The sequence below is a fragment of the Chiloscyllium punctatum genome, chromosome 17 (assembly GCF_047496795.1).
Source record: "Chiloscyllium punctatum isolate Juve2018m chromosome 17, sChiPun1.3, whole genome shotgun sequence".
Lineage (NCBI taxonomy): Eukaryota > Metazoa > Chordata > Chondrichthyes > Orectolobiformes > Hemiscylliidae > Chiloscyllium > Chiloscyllium punctatum.
This window is the reverse complement of record NC_092755.1, coordinates 54,131,248-54,152,223: the sequence shown is the minus strand read 5'-3', so window position 1 is coordinate 54,152,223 and position 20,976 is coordinate 54,131,248. Positions and strand designations below refer to the sequence as shown.

Genomic DNA, 20,976 nt, shown 5'->3' with positions numbered 1-20,976 from the left:
TGCACATTTAGATAAGGCTTTTTCTCTTTCACTCATTGAGACAATTCTCAAGAATACCAAAATAAAAGGAAAACCAGAACCAACAGACAATGCTGGAGAAATTCAGCAGGTCTGACAACATCTGTAGTGAGACAAAAACAAATTTAATGTTTTGAGTCATTATGACCCTCCTTAAGAAAAAGAAAAACAATGATATTTATACTGTATGGGAGGACAATGCAGATTGGTTAACAAATGAAATCAGTGTTGCTATGGAGAATACGCCAGTTAATATGACTGACAATTACTTGCTAAGATTTGTTTATAGTTTGAACAGGGTGAGTTGATTCTGATTGGTCAAGCTATTGCCTTAAGAAATGAACCAGAGAATGAATGTTACCAATTTTGTTTCATTGAAACAAGTGCAGTGTGTGTAAATTATGATTCTTCTGTTGGACAACATTTACTACATAATCCTGAGAATGCAGAGAATTATGCTGACACCAATTACGATTGCCAGTCAGGCCTGTAGTAGGCTGCACTTGCATGTATTAATATGGTGTTCTTTGCAGATAGAACGAACATATACACATGTATTTTTTTTAGTAAAACAGGCAATCGTAACGTAAGTGCAGAAAAATCTCTTGTTTTATGTTGACAATGTATCATTGTCCTAAACTCTGAAGAATATCCTGTACTTCAACAATATAATATTCATATTTTCTCTTCTAGCTGTCTTTCAGATATACCTGAATTAGGTTATGTAATGAGAAATTTACCTTCTAGCATACAGACTGTAGTCGACTGAGTTTGTGTTTGATTTGGAGATGCCGGTGTTGGATTGGGGTGTACAAAAGTGAGATAACACTTTTTAGATTAGAATCAATCTAAACATCATGGCATAGACAGAGAACACAGGGGGCCAACACCTTCAACATATTGTCTAGCTATCACCATTGTTAACAGCTAACCCGAGAATGCAACCTTAAAAAAAGGTTTTGTGATTTACACATGAAAGAAGTGAAACTATCACTGTATTCTAACGGATGAAAGGCTTAACAGACAATCAGTTTTTTAGTGTATAATTTCAGTTACATCACACTGTAAATTTTTGCTATAAATTCTGTGTTACGATCGAGCCCTCTGCTATCACCTGTTGAAGGAGCGTCGCTCCGAAAGCTAGTGTGCTTCCAATTAAACCTGTTGGACTATAACCTGGTGTTGTGTGATTTTTGACTTTGAGTTTGTGTAGGACCTTGAAAGATGAGAGATTCTCATCTGAACAGTGTGGACTAGATTTAAACCCACATTCCAAGGACAAAAAGACAAATGGACCAGGACCAGCAATTGATTTGCCTCAGAAGGGATTGCTTGCATTTGTAGTCAACTTTTGAGTTTAAAGTAACAGTATAACTCATGTACTAGCCTCTTCAAATGACTTATTTCTGTTTTCACTAAGAGGAAACAAAACATCATTCCAGTAAGAGCTGTAAATCAAACTTGATCAACAAACTTGATGAAATTACAATCACTAGGGAAGTGGTACTGAGGAAACAGATAGAGGCATGGGCTGATAAATCCCTGGGATTGTGATGGATTTCTTCTTGGGGTCTTAGAGAAAGTAGTTAATAAGATAGGAAAGTTATATGACATAGGAGCAGCAATAGGCCGAAATACATTAGTGTTAATTTTGTAAAATACACTAGCTTCTGAAAATGTTTAAGTTGGCTGGAAGGTACTATCCAAGAAGAGAAGGAGTCGGAAAACAGGAAACTTTTGGCCACCTCTCATGGGCAGGGTGTTAGAACCAACCATCAAGGATGTCAATGGGCACTTAGAAAAACTCGAGGCAGTTAAGAGATGGCATGGCTTTGTATGATTAGATTAGATTAGATTACTTAACAGTGTGGAAACAGGCCCTTTGGCCCAACAAGTCCACACTGACCCTCTGAAGAGCAACCCACCCAGACCCATTCCCCTACATTTACCCCTTCACCTAACACTATGGGCAATTTAGCATGGCCAATTCACCTAACCTGCACATTTTTGGACTGTGGGAGGAAACCGAAACACACGGAGGAAACCCACGCAGACAGGGGGACAATGTGCAAAGTCCATACAGACAGTTGCCTGAGGCGTGAATTGAACCTGAGTCTCTGGTGCTGTGAGGCAGCAGTGCTAACCACTGAGCCACCGTTTGCAGTTTGAGGCACTAAGAATTGTTAATACCTTGAATTATTGGCAACAGTGTAATTGCTGTCTGTTTTATACTCCTTAGGGCTGTTGCAGACAAGGAGGAGCCTAACAGTACCACGGCTTCCTCCATGCAGATGAATGTTATGATAAAGGAAAGGCACGCCTCTGGCAAGACCCTATTCATCAATTGGTAAGATTCAGTGTGAAAGAAGTATCATATTCAACCAATTTATTAGCATTACTTGAATAAGTAACGTGCTGAGGATAAAAGGGAGCCTGTAGACATACTGTACTTGGATTTCCAGAAGTTGTTGGACAAGCTGCCACATAAAAGGTTTTTTTGTGCAAAGTAGGAGTTCATGTGTCTCAGGTTAGATTCTAGCATGGATTGAAGATTGGCTGGCTGGCAGAAATCAAAGTATGTATCAAAAGGTCTTTTTCTGTTTGGCAGGATGTGATAAATGGAGTCCTGCAACTGTGTGGTGGGTTGTCATCTTTTTACAATTATATCAACTATCATAGATTGGGGTAAAGCAGGCATGGTAGCTAAATTTGTAAACAGGTATAGATAGGTAGAAAAATGTGTTGTGAAGAGCATCTAAGAAAGATACAGATTGAGCAGGCAAAAATCTGGCAGATGGAGTTTAATGTAGGAAAATGTGTTGTTCATTTTGACTGGAAGAATTAAAAAGGAACAAAGTATTACTTAAAAATGACTGCAGAATTCCAACATTCTGAAGGATCAAAATGTTCAAGTGCATAAGATTCAAAACCTTAGTATGCAGGTACAGCAAGTAATCGTGATACTGTTCTTTATTGTGACCGGAATCGATTGTGAAAGTAAGAATGTTATTGTTTAGTTATACTTAGCTCTGGTGAGAACAAAGCTCATACTGGCACTGGGACACCCGCATCCACCAACCCCACCTGTGGCTGAACACTTCAACTCCCCCTGTCACTCAGCCAATGACATGCAGGTCCTGGGCCTCCTCCACCACCAAACCCATTACCAGCTGACACCTGGAGGAGGAACGCCTCATATTCCGCCTTGGGACCCTGCAACCACTTGGGATAAATGTGGATTTCAACAGCTTCCTCATCTCCCCACTCCACCCCACCCCCACATTATCCCAGTCCCAAGATTCCAAATCGGCACCGCCCTGCTGACCTGTCCATCACTGCCCCCTCTGACCTATCACCTTCTCTCTCACCTTTATTCACCTATCGCTTTCCCAGCTACCTCCCCCAAATCCCATTCCCCTCCCATTTATCTCTCAGCCCCGACCCACAAGTTTTATTCCTGATGAAGGGCTTATGCCAAACCGTGCATTCTCTAGCTCTTCGGATGCTGCCTGACCTGCTGTGCTTTTCCAGCACCTCATTCTCAACTCATACTGGTCCTGTTTTGGTCTCCTTGTTAAGGAAGGATGTATTGGAGGTGGTTCAAAGAAGATTTACTAGATTGAGTGGGTTGGCTGAGGAGGAAAAGTTGGAAGGCAAAGCTTGTTTTCATTGGAGTTGAAAAAGAAAGTGGTGATTTGAATCAAATCTATAAGATGTTGAATGATTTTGACAAGGTAGCATGAAAAGGATATTCGACGTTTGGGTGAGTCCAGAACCAGAGTACACTGTTTTAAGATTAATTTTCATCCCATCAGCACAGAGTTGAGAATATTTTTCTTTGAGAGGATTGTGTGAACTTGGAACTCTGCCTCAGAAGATGGTGAAGAGGTGTGTCATTAAATATTTTTAAGCCAGAAGTACGTAGATGCTTGTTAGACTTGGGAATCAAAGGTTATTGGAGACAAATAGAAATATAGAATTCAAAGTACAAATAGAACAGTCATGATCTTATTGGATGGCCAAGCAGGCTTGAAGGAGCAATTGGCTATTTTGACTCCTAATTTGCATGTTTGCATTGTCAAACATTCAGTGAAGGAAAGAGATAGTACGTATTACAGTTTGGGGTGCTAATAAGAGTTAATATCTTGAATTATTGCCAACAATATAATTGTTATCTATCCTGTACTCCTTGCAGATAAATATCAGCCTGGAAGTACTGCAGATGAATGTTATGGTAAAGGGAAGCCACTCCTCTGGCAAGAGCACGTTCTTCATGGTAAGAATGATTCCTCTCCAGTGTTGACACCTTTTATTTAAGCTGCAATTTTAATGTGGCATTACTTGCATTGCAGTGGGAGTCAAATATAAACAGCATTTGATTTTTTATGAAAGGGGCAAAATGCATTGTCCCTCAGGAGTGTTTCAGGAAATTCCCCAGTATGATTAATTTCCCTCAAGTGTCTTTCATTCCTCTAAGGTACTTATATAAACTTCATTTGGTGATGAGACATTGACAGTGAACTCACTTCCCTGTCTTTAAATTACTGGGCACCAATCATGACAGGTTTGAGGAAACTTGGGTGTTTCTTTCTTGCAGAGGTCTCTCATCCTTCCCCTGTCCCCACAACAGTTACTTGTTGGGCACAGCTGATCACTTCTAGAAATGGCCTTGGGCAAACTACATTATTGATTAAATTTAAACCTGCCCAGCAAGCAAAAATGTAATTGAATGTCTGCATACTCTCACCAGCATAATCTGACCTCAGTTATTTATATAGAGGTTTAGGAATCTAACCATGAAAGAAGTAACCTTTCCAGCACAATAATTTTAGCCATTTTAGAGATAAAGCAGTACCTCCATATTCTGTCCTCCACAAACTTAAGTTCATCAAAACATTTTCCTGCCCATTTCCTAATTTGCATCATGCCCCTTTCACCCATTACTTGTGCTCACTGATTTACATGTGCTCATCATCCAGCAACATTTTAACTTCAAAGTTCTCACTATTGTGTTCGAACTGCTCCATATCCTATCCCTTCCAAATTTCCGTATCCTCCAAGTCTCTGAGGTTTCTGTACTATGCCAACTCTGGTGATTTGTACATCTTTGATTTTCATCACTTCACCATTCAAACATCTAGGCCCTTAACCTTGGAATTCTCACTCTATTTCTCCCTGGAGATCTGGTCTGTCCTTTTTGAGCTTGCTCCTGAAAACCCATCTCCATAAGAAAACTTTTAGTCACCTCTCCTAATACCTTACTAGGTGGCTTGATTTCAAATTTTGTCTGATAAATTTTTTGAAGCAATTTTTAAAATCTATGTTGAAGGCGATTTGCAGATTTAAATTATTGTAGAGGCAAATCGGACACTAGGGTTTGTAAATTTTAATTGCATTCAAGAGTCCAAGGTGATCAACTAGAACTCCACATAAGTTATATCACAAAAAAATGTGATAGACTAAAAATTAATACATGTTATTCTTCAACTAGTGAGTTCCTTATCATGATTTCCTGTCAGGAGCAAGATCAGAGCAGGAAAAACAATGTGAGAGCATATTTGACTTTGTGTACCTCGAAAAGCTTAGTTCCGAAAAAATTAAAAACTTAAAGTAGATCTGATGCTATGCATGTAAAGTTCTAGAAGGAAATCAGGGATGAGGTAACAGAGTACCAAAGCACAGTTTTAGCAAGCAAGTCTAAAATCAGTCATGGGCAGTCTCTTGGAATCCATAATTCAGCATTAAGTTTTTAGGGAGGGCTAACAAAGCCAGTATTGGTTTGTTAGCAGAAGGTCACATTTCATAAAACCAAAAAGATGGCACAAACATTTATTTATCTTTGTGATCAGACAATAGACAATAGGTGCAGGAGTAGGCCATTCTGCCCTTCGAGCCTGCACCACCATTCAATATGATCATGGCTGATCATTCCTAATCAGTATCCTCTTCCTGCCTTATCTCCATAACCCTTGATTCCACTATCCTTGAGAGCTCTATCCAACTCTTTCTTAAATGAATCCAGAGACTGGGCCTCCACTGCCCTCTGGGGCAGAGCATTCCACACAGCCACCACTCTCTGGGTGAAGAAGTTTCTCCTCATCTCTGTCCTAAATGGTCTACCCCGTATTTTTAAGCTGTGTCCTCTGGTTCGGCACTCACCCATCAGCGGAAACATGTTTCCTGCTGCCAGAGTGTCCAATCCTTTCATAATCTTATATGTCTCAATCAGATCCCCTCTCAGTCTTCTAAACTCAAGGGTATACAAGCCCAGTCGCTCCAGTCTTTCAGTGTAAGGTAATCCCGCCATTCCAGGAATTGACCTCGTGAACCTACGCTGCATTCCCTCAATAGCCAGAATGTCTTTCCTCAAATTTGGAGACCAGAACTGCACATACTACTCCAGGTGTGATCTCACCAGGGTCCTGTACAGCTGCAGAAGCACCTCTTTGCTTCTATACTCAATTCCTCTTGTTATGAAGGCCAGCATGCTATTAGCCTTCTTCACTACCTGCTGTACCTGCATGCTTGCCTTCATTGACTGGTGTACAAGAACACCCAGATCTCTCTGTACTGCCCCTTTACCTAAATTGATTCCATTGAGGTAGTAATCTGCCTTCCTGTTCTTGCCACCAAAGTGGATAACCATACATTTATCCACATTAAACTGCATCTGCCATGCATCTGCCCGCTCACCTAATTTGTCCAGGTTATGCTGTAATCTCCTAACATCCTCATCACATTTCACCCTACCACCCAGCTTTGTATCATCAGCAAATTTGCTAATGTTATTGCTGATATCATCTTCTATATCATTAACATATATTGTAAGAAGCTGCGGTCCCAGCACGGATCCCTGTGGTACCCCACTGGTCACTGCCTGCCATTCCGAAATGGAGCCGTTCATCACTACCCTTTGTTTCCTATCAGCCAACCAATTTTCAATCCAATCTAGTACTTTGCCCCCAATACCATGCGCCCTAATTTTACTCACTAACCTCCTGTGTGGGACTTTATCAAAAGCTTTCTGAAAGTTCAGGTACACTACATCTACTGGATCTCCCTCGTCCATCTTCAGAGTTACATCCTCAAAAAATTCAAGAAGATTAGTCAAGCATGATTTCCCCATCATAAATCCATGCTGACTCTGTCCTATCCTGTTACTACTATCCAGATGTGCCGTAATTTCATCCTTTATAATAGACTCCAGCATCTTTCCCACCACTGAGGTCAGACTAACTGGTCTATAATTTCCTCCTTTCTCTCTCCCACCTTTCTGAAAAAGTGGTATAACATTAGCCACCCTGCAATCCTCAGGAACCGACCCAGAATCTATCGAACGCTGGAAAATAATCACCAACACATCCACGATTTCCCGAGCCACCTCCTTCAGTACCCTGGGATGTAGACCATCAGGCCCCGGAGACTTATCAACCTTCAGACCTAACAGTCTCTCCAACACCAAATCCTGGCAAATATAAATTCCCGTAAGTTCAGGTCCTTCAGCCACTGTTACCTAAGGGAGGTTGCTTGTGTCTTCCCCAGTGAACACAGATCTGAAGTACCCATTTAATACTTCTGCCATTTCTTTGTTTCCCGTAATATATTCCCCTGTTTCTGTCTTCAATGGCCCAATTTTAGTCCTAACCATTTTTTTGCCTTGCACATACCTAAAAAAGCTTTTACTGTCCTCCTTTATATTATTGGGCAGTTTACCTTCGTACCTCATTTTTCCTCTGCCTATTTCCTTCTTAGTAAGCCTCTGTTGCTCTTTAAAAGCTTCCCAGTCCTCAGTTTTCCCACTTATCTTTGCTATGTTATACTTTTTCTCTTTTAACTTTATATGTTTCTTAACTTCCCTCGTCAGCCACGGCCGCCCATGCCCCCTCCTGGGATCTTTCTTCCTTTTAGGAATGAACTGATCCTGCAACTTCTGCATTATACACAGAAATATCCGCCATTGTTCCTCCACGGTCATCCCTGCTAAGATGTTACACCAATGAACTTTGGCCAGCTCCTCCCTCATAGCTCCATAGTTCCCTTTATTCAACAGATATACTGTCACTTCCGACTGTACCCTCTCCCTCTCAAATTGCAGATTGAAGCTTAATGTATTATGGTCACTACTTCCCAATGACTCCTTCACTTCGAGGTCTCTGACCAATTCTGGTTCGTTACACAATACCAGATCCAGAATTGCCTTTTCTCTGGTCGGCTCCAGCACCAGCTGCTCTAAGAATCCATCTCTGAGGCACTCCACAAGGTCTCTTTCTTGAGGTCCAATACCATCCTGATTCTCCCAGTCTACCTGCATGTTAAAATCCCCCATAACAACTGTAGTAACATCTTTGCGACAGGCCAATTTCAGCTCCTGATTCAACTTGCATCCAACATCCAGACTACTGTTTGGGGGCCTGTAGATGACTCCCAAGAGGGTCTTTTTACCGTTAGTATTTCGCAGCTCTATCCACACTGACTCTACATCCCCTGACTCTAGGTCCCCCTGCGCAAGGGACTGTATATCCTCCCTTACCAACAAGGCCACCCCACCCCCTCTGCCCGTCAGTCTGTCCTTACGAATGCACGTGTAGCCTTGAATATTCATTTCCCAGGCCCTGTCCACTTGAAGCCACGTCTCAATTATCCCCACAATATCGTATCTGCCAATTTCCAAAAGAGCTTCAAGCTCATCCATCTTATTTCTAATGCTTCGTGCATTCATGTATAGTATTTTTATTTTGTTACTGCCCTCACCCTTCCAATCAACTCCTATTTCACTCAACCTTACAGCATGATCCCTTTCCAAGTTTTCTGCCTCATTGATAGAGTTGTCTTTCTTGACTTCTCTTGTTCTAACTTTCCCTTCAATTTCCTTTTTAAACATCCAGTTTGTCCCCTCCCCCCCGCTACTTAGTTTAAATGTAGCGGTGTTGCAGTAGAAAACCTGCCTGCCAGAATGCTGGTCCCTAACCTATTAAGGTGCAAACCGTCTCTCTTGCAGAATTTATGCTTGCCACAAAATATACCCCAGTGATCTAAGAACTTAAATCCTTGCTTCCTGCACCAGTTGCCCAGCCACACGTTCAAGTCCATTATCTCCCTGTTTCTGGCCTCACCAGCCCGAGGAACTGGAAGCAAAACTGAGATAACCACCTTGGACGTCTTGCTTTTCAGCCTTCTTCCTAGTTCTCTGAAGTCCCGCTGTAGTATGTTCCTCCTCTTCTTCCCGACATGTATCACCACCTCTGGCTCTTCACCTTCGTCCTTGAGGATTTCCTACACTCTGTCCGCGATGTCTTTCACCCTGGCACCAGGAAGGCAACACACCATCCTTAAATCCCGTCTGCTGCCACAAAAACCCCGGTCAGTTCCTCTCACGATGGAGTCCCCTATTACCACGGCTCTGTGCGATGTCCGACTCTTCCGCTCTGCCTCTGCACCAACGTTTGATTGACAGAGCTGGCCGCCTTGCGAACTGGCAGTGTCATCAGTCTCTACTGTTTCCAAAAGCTTCAACTTGTTCCTGACAGGTACTTCTCCCGGGGTCTCTTGCACCTGTCTCCTCTCTGCCTTCCTCATCGTCTGCTCTCTTTTGCTCTCTTCTGGTATGATTGGTATAATAACCTCGCTGAAGGTCTTGTCCAGAAAGATCTCGTTCTCTCAAGTTGGGTAAGTGATGTATCATAGGAGAAAGTGAGGACTGCAGATGCTGGAGATCAGAGCTGAAAATGTGTTGCTGGAAAAGCACAGCAGGTCAGGCAGCATCCAAGGAGCAGGAGAATCGATGTTTCGGGCATGAGTCCTTGTTCAGGAATGAGGAAAGTGTGCCAAGCAGACTAAGATAAAAGGTAGGGTGGAGGGACCTGGGGGAGGGGCGTTGGAAATGCGATAGGTGGAAGGAGGTTAAGGTGAGGGTGATAAGGTGAGAGTGATAGGCCGGAGTGGGGGTGGGGGCGGAGAGGTCAGGAAGAAGATTGCAGGTTAGGAAGGTGGTGCTGAGTTCGAGGGTTGGGACTGAGACAAGGTGTGGGGAGGGGAAATGAGGAAACTGGAGAAATCTGAGTTCATCCCTTGTGGTTGGAGGGTTCCTAAGCGAAAGATGAGGCACTCTTCCTCCAGGCGTCATGTTGCTAAGGTCTGGCGATGGAGGAGTCCAAGGACCTGCATGTCCTTGGTGGAGTTGGAGGGGGAGTTGAAGTGTTGAGCCACGGGGTGGTTGGGTTGGTTGGTCCGGGTGTCCCAGAGGTGTTCTCTGAAACGTTCCGCAAGTAGACGGCCTGTCTCCCCAATATAGAGGAGGCCACATCGGGTGTAGCGGATGCAGTAAATGATGCGTGTGGAGGTGCAGGTGAATTTGTGGCGGATATGGAAGGATCCCTTGGGGCCTTGGAGGGAAGTAAGTGGGGAGGTGTGGCGCAAGTTTTGCATTTCTTGTGGTTGCAGGGGGAGGTGCTGGGAGTGGAGGTTGGGTTGGTGGGGGTGTGGACCTGACAAGGGAGTCACGGAGGGAGTGGTCTTTTCGGAACACTGATAGGGGAGGGGGAGGGAAATATATCCCTGGTGGTGGGGTCCGTTTGGAGGTGGCAGAAATGACGACAGATGATACGATGAATATGGAGGTTGGTGGGGTGGTAGGTGAGGACCAGTGGGGTTCTGTCCTGGTGGCGATTGGAGGCGCGGGGCTCAAGGGCGGAGGAGCGGGAAGTGGAGGAGATGCGGTGGAGAGCATCATCGACCACGTCTGGGGGGAAATTGTGGTCTTTGAAGAAGGAGGCCATCTGGCTATGATGTATCATAGCCAAGATGGTCTCAGAACTGACCATTTCAATTACCTCCCGGATGTCTTATACAAATCATTGACTATTGGGAACAATTATTGATGTCTGTAAGATTTATCACAGGAAGCAACTTGGAAACAGTTCTTTTTGTTTGTCCCATTTTGGTTTAAAACAATGAGAAATAACCCCCCCTCCCCGATTCTTATACATTTCTGAGGGAACTTGACAGGGCTGATACTGAAAGGATGTTTCTCCCAATGGGAGAGAGTATCATGGGGGTACAGTATGAAACCAAGCGATCTCCTATTTATTTTGAAGGTGAGATTTATTTTATCTCTCAGAGGGTTGTTAGTTTGTGGAGTGCTCTTTCCCAGAGAGCAGTGGAAGCTGAGTCATTGTATATTTGTCATGCTTTGTGAGATAGATTCCTATCTAACAGGGGAGTCAAAGAGGGGAGTTCCTCTTGGGGCTGATTGACTTACTCCTGGTGACTTATGTTCTTATAATTAATCATCTTTTCTGATATTGTTACTTGAGGCTTTAAGTACATTTATTCAGTGAGGAGTCAAGCCATTCAGACCAGAAAAATGTCAGGTTCAACCTCTAGCCTGTGATGTGATTGGCTGAATTCAGATTGTTTTGGGGTACAATTCCTTGGCTGTATTCCACCTCATAGTACTCCACTCAGATAGTTTGTTAACATGCCTTTGCAGCCAAACCTGTTAAAATCGCCATTTGCATATTTTTCACCTGGATTGTGATCAAGGGAAGGAAACTAGTCATGGCTTCACTTTTCCCCAGCCTTAGAGTAACTGCAACCAATTACAACCAGCAGTGATCAACTGCAGTCTGCCTGTTGGCCAACCCAGAATAGACCAGAATCAAAGTTCTGTCTACAACATATTTCGGCTAAATGGCCTATAGTTTACATGTGATTCTATGTAAAACTTGGACCTTTACTAAATAACCTAAGATTACTATTTGTAAGGAATCCATTGTTTTTTTTGGTGAAATAATTCTCTTTTTATCATCTTACAAGAACCAAATTACTTTTATTCAGGGCAGACAGATTTGTTTTTGTGTGCTTTTCTTTTGAAGTCACTAACACCTACTTTCAAGCCTTTTGAAATCATGTTCTGCACCTTTATAGTTATGTTGAAAAGCACAGTTTGTGACTTTTAAGATGCAAGGATTTACTTTTGTTACAAGCAACCAGAGAAAAGGATATCTCACAATGAGTATAGGATCATTTTTACCATCAGCTCACCTTTGATTATATCTGACAAGTTTTGGCCACCCGCCACATCTGACCTTGTTTATGTCATACATCCGGCAAAATTATAAGTGCTATTATACAAGTCCCCAGATTGCTTCCCAAACATCTTGAAACAAATCTCACATTGCCTGCTGTTTAGACCATAAGACTATAAGACATAGGAGTGGAAGTAAGGCCATTCGGCCCATCGAGTCCACTGCGCCATTCAATCATGGATGATGGGCATTTCAACTCCACTTACCCGCATTCTCCCCGTCGCCCTTAATTCCTTGTGACATCAAGAATTTATCAATCTCTGCCTTGAAGACATTTAGCGTCCTGGCCTCCACTGCACTCTGTGGCAATAAATTCCACAGGCCCACCACTCTCTGGCTGAAGAAATGTCTCCGCATTTCTGTTCTGAATTTACCCCCTCTAATTCTAAGGCTGTGTCCACGGGTCCTAGTCTCCTCGCCTAACGGAAACAATTTTCTAGCATCCACCCTTTCCAAGCCATGTATTATCTTGTAAGTTTCTATTAGATCTCCTCTTAATCTTCTAAACTCTTTACCGACCTTATTGACCATGCTTTGTGCATTTACACATATACACTGTTAGCCTAATTTAGAACTTGAATTAATTCAGCTGTCAGCTATGGCTCAGTTGATAGTACCTTGAATCATAAGATTCTGAGTTCAAAGTCCGCTTCAAGGCTTGAGCACAAAAATCAACTCTGACACTCCAGTGCAATACTGAGGGAGTACTGTATTATGGCAAGGGCTATATTTCAAATAAGACAGTAAACTGAAGCCCTGTCTGTTTACTTGGCTGGATTTAAAGGATCTCATAGTACTATTTGGAAGGAGCTACCAGACTCCTGGTCAATATTTACCCCTCAATCAACATCAAAAACAGGCGTTGCGTCATTATCACATTGCTCATTATGGGTGTTTGCTTCACATAAATTGGCTGTCACATTCCCCTAGATCACGACAGTAAAAATACTATGTTGCGATGCCTGGTAGTCCTGGATAATGTTAGCAAACACACATCTTTTTTTTAACCTGTTGATGTGACCTAACTGATTTCTTGCCTGAATGTTTTCCGCTTCTTGCAATCCTCTGAGCGATTTGTTTAACCTTCCTACGTCCAATTTCCACTTCCCCTTCCAAATTACTTTAAACTTTTCCTGAAAACACTAGCAGGTGAGGGCATTGGTTCCAGCTCTGATCAGGTGTGATCCACTTGACCTTTATAGTCCAACCTCCCCTGAGAACTAGTCCCAGTGTTCTGGGCACCCAAAGCCCTCCCTCTTGCAACATCTATTCAGCTAGGTGTAGGTGTTCACACAGGGCTGTTAAATAGGGAACTCCAGGATTATGACCCAGTGACAATGATGGAGCAACAATGTACTTGCAAGTCAGGATACTGTGCGATTTGGAGATGGCCACAGTTTCCATGTGACCTTGTCTTGCGAGGAGGTACGGGGTAGGAGTTAGTCACTGGATAAATCTGCTGAGACCTGAGGTGACCCATGTTTTTGTTGTTATCCTGACAGAATTATTTTTGTCTGTTTTCATTGTTGATAACGGCGAGATGATCTTTTCATAAAATGATCCTGTGCTTTATGTCTAACCTTTGCCAATGATGAACAAAAAAGTAATTGTGGTCAGTTCTATTGATCAGCATCTGCCAGCAACATAAAGAGGAGGTCGTTTTGATCGTCGTTCAGTTGCTATGGCATTGGCTGACTCATCATTCTCTCTGCAGAGTAGAAACCAGACGATTCCAGCAAAGTGATAACTGGGTTTTGCTCTTTGTGAAAGACTTATTATTGCTAATAAAAGCTTTCATTTATCATCTTCCTGTGCTTATGTAAACTCAGAAAATTGGAATGTAGACAGGAAGTGGACGTGACATGCCTGCTGATAATTATACTGCATCATTTCTGGTACAAAGGATTCTTCCCCGATTTGATTTTTTGACATTGCTGTGGGGTACCTCAACATCTTATAATTAATTTCATCTGATCTGGCCGCACTTGTTCTGTACCAATATACTTCATTTATATTCCCCTCACAATGGCTCTCTCTTGGCTGTGCAATGGCCTCACTTCCATTCCTAATAACTTCTGCCTTCTTTCGCAGTGCTTCTAGATTTCAATTTCAGATGCAGAACATGCTCAAGGGGTGAATGAGGGCTGTAACAGTTGGAGCAACTGAAATTTACTCCGTTCTAGAACCTGAATGGTGCATTTTCATTATCACCATAGTAACAATATAAAAAAACTTCCAGACTGCTTGATGATATTCAGTATGCAATTTTCACCCCCCATCTTTTGTAGGTGGGCTGCCAGTTTTACAGGCAATGGAAGCCAACACAGCAGCCTGGAGTAAGAGGCAGAGGCAGCCACGATAGGGAGGGGAGCAGGTGAAATTGTCATCCTGTGGGCTTAAGATCGTAAAGTCGAGTTACATGAAATTTGAGTGGATTTGTTACCCGTGGAAGATGGGATAATGGGAAGTAAAAAGAAAATGGAAGAAGATCTGCAGCAATGTACAATTGGAACTGCCTCTAAGACATTGTGAGGCAAAATAAATATAGAGGAGAAAAGAGACCGTGAGAAAAATCATACAACATCGCGTGCGTGAGTGTGAAAGATAGGGAAGAGTGTGCATGTGAGAAAATCAGAATTTGAGAGAGAGAGAGAGAGATGGGGGTAAAGCATGTATGTGAGAAGGCCACAAAGTGTGTCAGGAACTGCAAGAAATCAGGAAGTCACTGTGAGGGGGTTCCTTGGTGTCTTCGATGTGGCAGATTGCAGTATGAAGGCACATCTTTGCTGAGGAAGAGATTAAACTCTATCCTCTGAAATACAAGTTGTGAAGATGGCAGAGAAAGGGAAGTAAACTATAAAGCAGCACACTGTTACTGTTTACTGGCTGTGTTGCTGGACAAATAATCCAGAGAACTGGCCTAATAATCCAAGGATGTGTGTTTATACCACATTGTGGGATCTGGGGAATTTAACCTCAGTTAACTAAATGAATCTGGATTAAAAAGATAGTACCGGTGGTAACCAAGCAACTACCAGATTTTAATAAATTAATTAACTTAGTTGATTTATATATTTTAGGGAAATAGATCGATTATCCTTATTGGGTATGCTTTACAACATGATTCCAGACGACAAAAATGTGATTGACTTTTAACTGTCTATGAAATGGTCTAGCAAGCTGTCCCAGGCCATCAAAAAAAAGAGCCAGCTCAAGGAACTTGAAGAAATACATTGTTATAAATAACCAATACACAGGAATTATTTTCAAGCTGCAATCTCTGTTTGTAGTTCTGATGACTGTTATAAACTACTCAAGCTTGCTTCATGCTTTACAACTTCATTTAATCCCTCAATTAAATTACAGCCTGTAACTCATTCCCAGTGATCCATTAATCTCTATGTAAACTGTCTGACCTTTCCTTGTAGCTTAGTGGAAAAAGGCATGATAAACCAGTGTACTCTGAAGACATTAAAAGCCAGAGGGTTCCAAGTTCATTACCAGGTCTGTACTATTGGCTTGTTTCAGTGATTGCAATTGAGGTTCTGCAAGTTCAGCTGTAATGCTTTTAAATGTTTTTATTTTCTGTGGGATATGAGTGACGCTAGCAATGTTAGCATTTGTTGTCTATCCCTTATTGTCCTCGAACTGAGTGGCTTTCTTGACCATTTCAGAGGGCAGTTAAGTGTCAACAGTGCTGAGAGGCTACAGTATTATGTTGGCCTTTCTTCCCTAAATGGCACTGCTAAACTAGGTGGGACATTAAAACAGTTCACAATGATCACACGATTGCCATTAGATGGGTTTTCATTCTAGACTTCTATTGAATTTATTAAATTCAAATGTCATCATCTGCTATGGTGGGATTCGAACCCTGGGGCCGCAGCAAACATTTCAATATCTGTTACTGAAATCTATGAGCTTCGACGAGGTAGTCCAAGTGCTGACTCATGGCTGCAGTGGCGGAGGTGTGTTTGGGTTCCCGGTGGGAGTCTGCATCCAGCACAGATTCATGGAAATGGTAGCAGAGGCAGGTTTGGGCCCAGATTGAGACCCGATGACATTGGCAGCATCTGCATCAGTGAGGTAGACCTGAGGCAGAGTCGGGTTTGGGCTGGTGCGGTACTTGGCAGGGTCAGTAGTGTCAACATTAGTGAGATCCAGCGAGGACTCATAGTGGCGGGAGCATCAGTGGAGGCAAGATGGTACCGAAGAGTGGAGATTTTTGTTCTAGCAGGGGTAGCACTAGGCCCATGGCAGATGACTTAACAAGAAGGACTGTAAACTTCTTGTAAATTAATGAACACTTTCTCATTATTTCTTTATTTTTCTGCCTTTATATTCTACGTTTTGCTTTATTTTTGTGTATTTTAGTGTGGCACCAGAAAGCAGCAGCACTATACACCACTTTTCACTGTATTTTGTAACAAAATCCATGTGACAATAAATAAATAAATAGTACATCAATAGGACATTAGCCTGGACCACTGGAGTACAAATCCAGTGACATTACCACGATGACACTGCTTTCTTATTTTAAGTGTTTAAAGGCTTGTTCTCACTCATTGTCAAGGTTTCCTAATATAGAATTCTGAAGAATTGGCTGAGATACTGCCAGTACTCATTGTACTGACTGTCTTTTTCCTCGTCCTTGCTCTGAGTTTTGGGTCACGGATTTCTATTAGGTTTGTCTTGCACTAGTTTGCTATTTCCTTCTCCAGGATGGCTGAGCAGGAATCTCTCCCAAACTTAGCACCTCCAATGACATGCATTGGGAATGATTTGCAGGCTGACAACCAAGCTGTTTCAATGACCAACAAGTCCTAGAGTGGGACACAAACCCGAAGTTCCTGACCCAGAGATAGGGAGGCTAGTCACTACAGCACAAGACCTCCATCTCCAGTACACTATACTCTCACAATAGTTTAGTGTTTTCAGGGCAGGAAGAAACTTTTTAACCTCCTGATTCTATGAGAGGAAAACCCTCTCTGGGACTTTTGTTTATACTCCAGTTCGTAATTTCTAGGTAATCTTTCGAAAAAGAAAGATGTCCATTTATACAGAACTTTTCACAACTTCAGGACATCTCAAAGTGCTTTACAACAGCGTAGTAGACCTGATGATACTATTGAAAATGTGTCAAGGAATTTGTGCACTGCAAATTATACTGTTAATGGTAGGGCCTTGGGTAGTGTTGTAGAACAGTGGGATCCAGGGGTTAAGGTACATAATTCTTTGAAGTTTGCATCACATGTAGACAGGGTGTTTAAAAAGGTGTTTAGAATGCTTGCCTTCATTACTGAACCCTTTGAGTATAGGAGTTGTGAAGTCATGTTAACATTGTACAGGACATTGGTGAGACCTTTTCTGGAGTTCTGTGTCCAGTTCTGTTATAGGAGAAGTATTATTAAGCTAGAGAGTGTTCAGAAGAGATTTAACAGGATGTTGCCCGGTATGGAAGGTTTGAGTTGTAAAGAAAGGCTGAATAGGCTGGGACTTCTTTCATTGGAGTGTAGGAGGTTGAGAAGCAACTCTATACAGCTTTATGAAATCATGAGGGGTATAGATAGATATTCCTGAAGAAGGGCTGATGCCCGAAACATCGATTCTCCTGTTCCTTGGATGTTGCCTGACCTGCTGCGCTTTTCCAGCAACACATTTTCAGTATAGATAGGGTGGTTGCCTTTCGCTAGCATGGGGGATTTCAAGACTTGGGAGCATCTTTTTAAGGTGAGAGGAGAGAGATTTAAAAGAGACATGAGGGACACATTTTTTACACAAAGGGTGGTTTGTGTGAGAATGAACTTCCAGAGGACTTGGTGGATGTGGATGTACGTAAATGGGAAAGGTTTGGAGGAATATGAGCCTGAGGGATATCAGGCAGGCAGGTCTACTTTGGTTTGGGATTATGTTTGGCATAGGCTGGTTAGACAGAAGGGTCTGTTTCTGTGTTGTGTAACTCTATGACTAACATGTTTCAGCAATGTTGTGTGATAAATATTGAAGGCTATCCTTCAAAATTGTTACCTGAGATTTTGAGATTTATTACACACCTCTGGAGCAGGTGGGACTTGAACCTAGGCCTTCAAGTCTGGAAGTAAGGACACCAGCACTGCACCTCAAGAGCCCTAAATATTCCTGTATATGTTCTCTGTGATAAGCATTTGCCAATGCTGACATGTGATATTAATTGTTAGAACGATTGCTGATTGTTTACCTAAGGTGAATGTCACAAAGTTGTTGAATCTGTCCGCAGTTGCAGGTTTTGGCCATGGAGTGTCACCCTGGGGCAGTCGATATTTTTGATACGGAGTACAGACAATGTCTGCAAATACAATCTGATTTTCTGATGCCTCAGAGACTCTCTGGACTGCCTTGTACCTCAATGCTCCCATGTTTATTAAGATTTTAATTATTGCTTCCCCACCATCCACTGCCTCAAACATTTGGTTGGCTGCTAGGAACATGGACTTGTCCTCCTGCAAATGGGAGCTCATCATTTGGCCATCAATAAACATCTCCACTCTCAGTCACCCTACCCCATCTCTTTCTCTCTCTCTCGATCATTCTCTCACCCAACAGGACATTAGCCTGGACCACTGGAGTACAAATCCAGTGACATTACCACAATGACACTGCTTTCTTATTTTAAGTGTTTAAAGGCTTGTTCTCACTCATTGTCAAGGTTTCCTAATATAGAATTCTGAAGAATTAGCTGAGATATTGCCAGTACTCATTGTACTGACTGTCTTTTTCCTCGTCCTTGCTCTGAGTTTTGGGTCACGGATTTCTATTAGGTTTGTATTGCACTAGTTTGCTATTTCCTTCTCCAGGATGGCTTACTTGCTTACATCTCTTACTTGCTCTCTCTTACTGTCCCTGACTTACCCTCTTGCCTGAATATTCTCATGTCTCTTACTCCCTTCCTTTGTATCTCACCATGCCTCTCCCCATTTTCTATCTCATCACATCTTTTCCTTACGTCTCTCTCTCTCTCTCTCACTACATCCCTTTGTCCTCACCTCTCTCCAATGTCTCTCCCCTCTGCTCTCTATCTCACTCCCTCCCTTCACTTCTCTTTCTCTCTTCTCCTCCTCTCTCACTCCCCTCTTTTCTCTCTCTCTCCACTTCTCTCTCTCTTTCTCTCCCTCTCCCTCCTTCTCTCTCTCTCTCTCTCCCCTCCCACCTCTCTGCCTTTCCCACCTCTTAAGGACATAGCTCATGGCACACAGCAAAGACATATACCAGTGAGGAAGAAGGATTTTAGAAAATGGATCAGCAAACTAAGGTTAACGAGGGAAGTTAAAGATAGCATCATATTGAAATTGGAAAAAACCTACAATCTAGCAAAGACTTAGTGGTAAACAAGAGGATTAGGAAAGTTTTTAAAACCAACAAAAGACAACCAACCAACAAAAAAAGGGATAAATAAACTTTGAAGATAAAGTTGGAAGAAGTATCAAGACAGACATCAAGAACTTATTTAATTACATAGAAAGAAAGAGAGAAGCCAAAGTGACCAGAGGCATCTTTGAATATGAGGCTGTGTAAATAATGGAAACCAGGACAGAATGGAGGAATTGAATACCTAAGTTATTTGCATCAGCCTTTACATTAAAAGAGAGTAATAACGTCCTAAAATTGCTAAATATTTGAAGGGGCAAAAGGAGAGGAAATAAACATAATAACCATAACTGAAGAAACAGTCCTAATGGAATTAGGATATTAAAGGTAGTAGTTACAGAGATAGTGAATGCACTGGCAGTAATCATTCAGGAATCGTTAGATTCTGGAAACATCCTAGAGTATTGAAAAACTGTCAATGTAACCTCTTTATTTGAAAGGGAAAGAGACAAAAAAAAAACTAAAGGCCAGTTAGCTTAATTCGTTTATTGGGAAAATGTTAGACTCTATTATAAAGGCTGTAATAGTCGAACATTTAGAACAACATAACATGACCCAACAGAATCATCATATCTTAATGGGAAAATTATGCTTGACAAATTTACTAGAATTCTTTGAGGAAGTTACAAACAGGGTAGATAAAGAAAAAGTGGTGGATAGAATTTGTTTGGTTTTTCAGAAAGTGTTTGGTAAGGTGCTACACATTAGGCTACTTAATAAGATAACAGTCCATGGTGTTGGAGGTAGTATATTAACACAGTTAATGGAAGATAAAGAGTTGGGTTTAGAGAGCTATTTTCAGGATGACAACCTGTAGTGAGTGGTATTCTGGGGGCTGTAATCAGTGCTGGGGGCTATAATTATTTACAATATATGCTAATGGCTTGTTGAGGGAACAGAATTTACTACAACCAACTTTGCAGATGGCACAAAAATTGACGGGAAGACAAGTAATGGGGATGACAAAGCATCTGCATAGGACTATAGACGGGTTAAGTGAGTGGACCAAAACTGGACAGGTGGAATAGAATGTGGAAGTGTGAGCTTATGCACTTCGGCAAGGAGAATAAAGGAGCTAAATATTATTTAAGTGAAGAAAGACTGCAAAAAATTACAGACCAGAGTCCTCATCCATGAATCAAATAATTCTGGTATCCAAGTTCATTGGATAATTGGAAAGGCAAATGGAATGATTAGATTAGATTACTTACAGTGTGGAAACAGGCCCTTCGGCCCAACAAGTCCACACCGACCCGCCGAAGCACGACCCACCCATACCCCTACATCTACCCCTTACCTAACACTATGGGCAATTTAGCATGGCCAATTCACCTGACCTGCACATCTTTGGACTGTGGGAGGAAACCGGAGCACCCGGAGGAAACCCACGCAGACACGGGGAGAACGTGCAAACTCCACACAGTCAGTCTCCTGAGGCGGGAATTGAACCCGGGTCTCTGGCGCTGTG

The 20,976-nt window shown here is 42.2% G+C and overlaps 1 long non-coding RNA gene across 6 annotated transcripts in view; it reads left to right on the top strand.

The window, feature by feature from the left end:
• Positions 1–20,976, top strand: part of LOC140487849 (uncharacterized) — a 160,195-nt gene that overhangs the window by 10,296 nt on the left and 128,923 nt on the right. For 5 of the 6 annotated variants that reach the window (XR_011962951.1, XR_011962954.1, XR_011962955.1 and 2 more), the window contains exons 2-3: positions 2,258–2,365; positions 4,214–4,294. This is a non-coding gene — a long non-coding RNA (uncharacterized lncRNA). Of the gene's footprint in view, positions 1–2,257; positions 2,366–4,213; positions 4,295–15,532; positions 15,609–20,976 lie in introns of all 6 variants that reach the window. The other variant, XR_011962953.1, reaches the window with a different exon arrangement.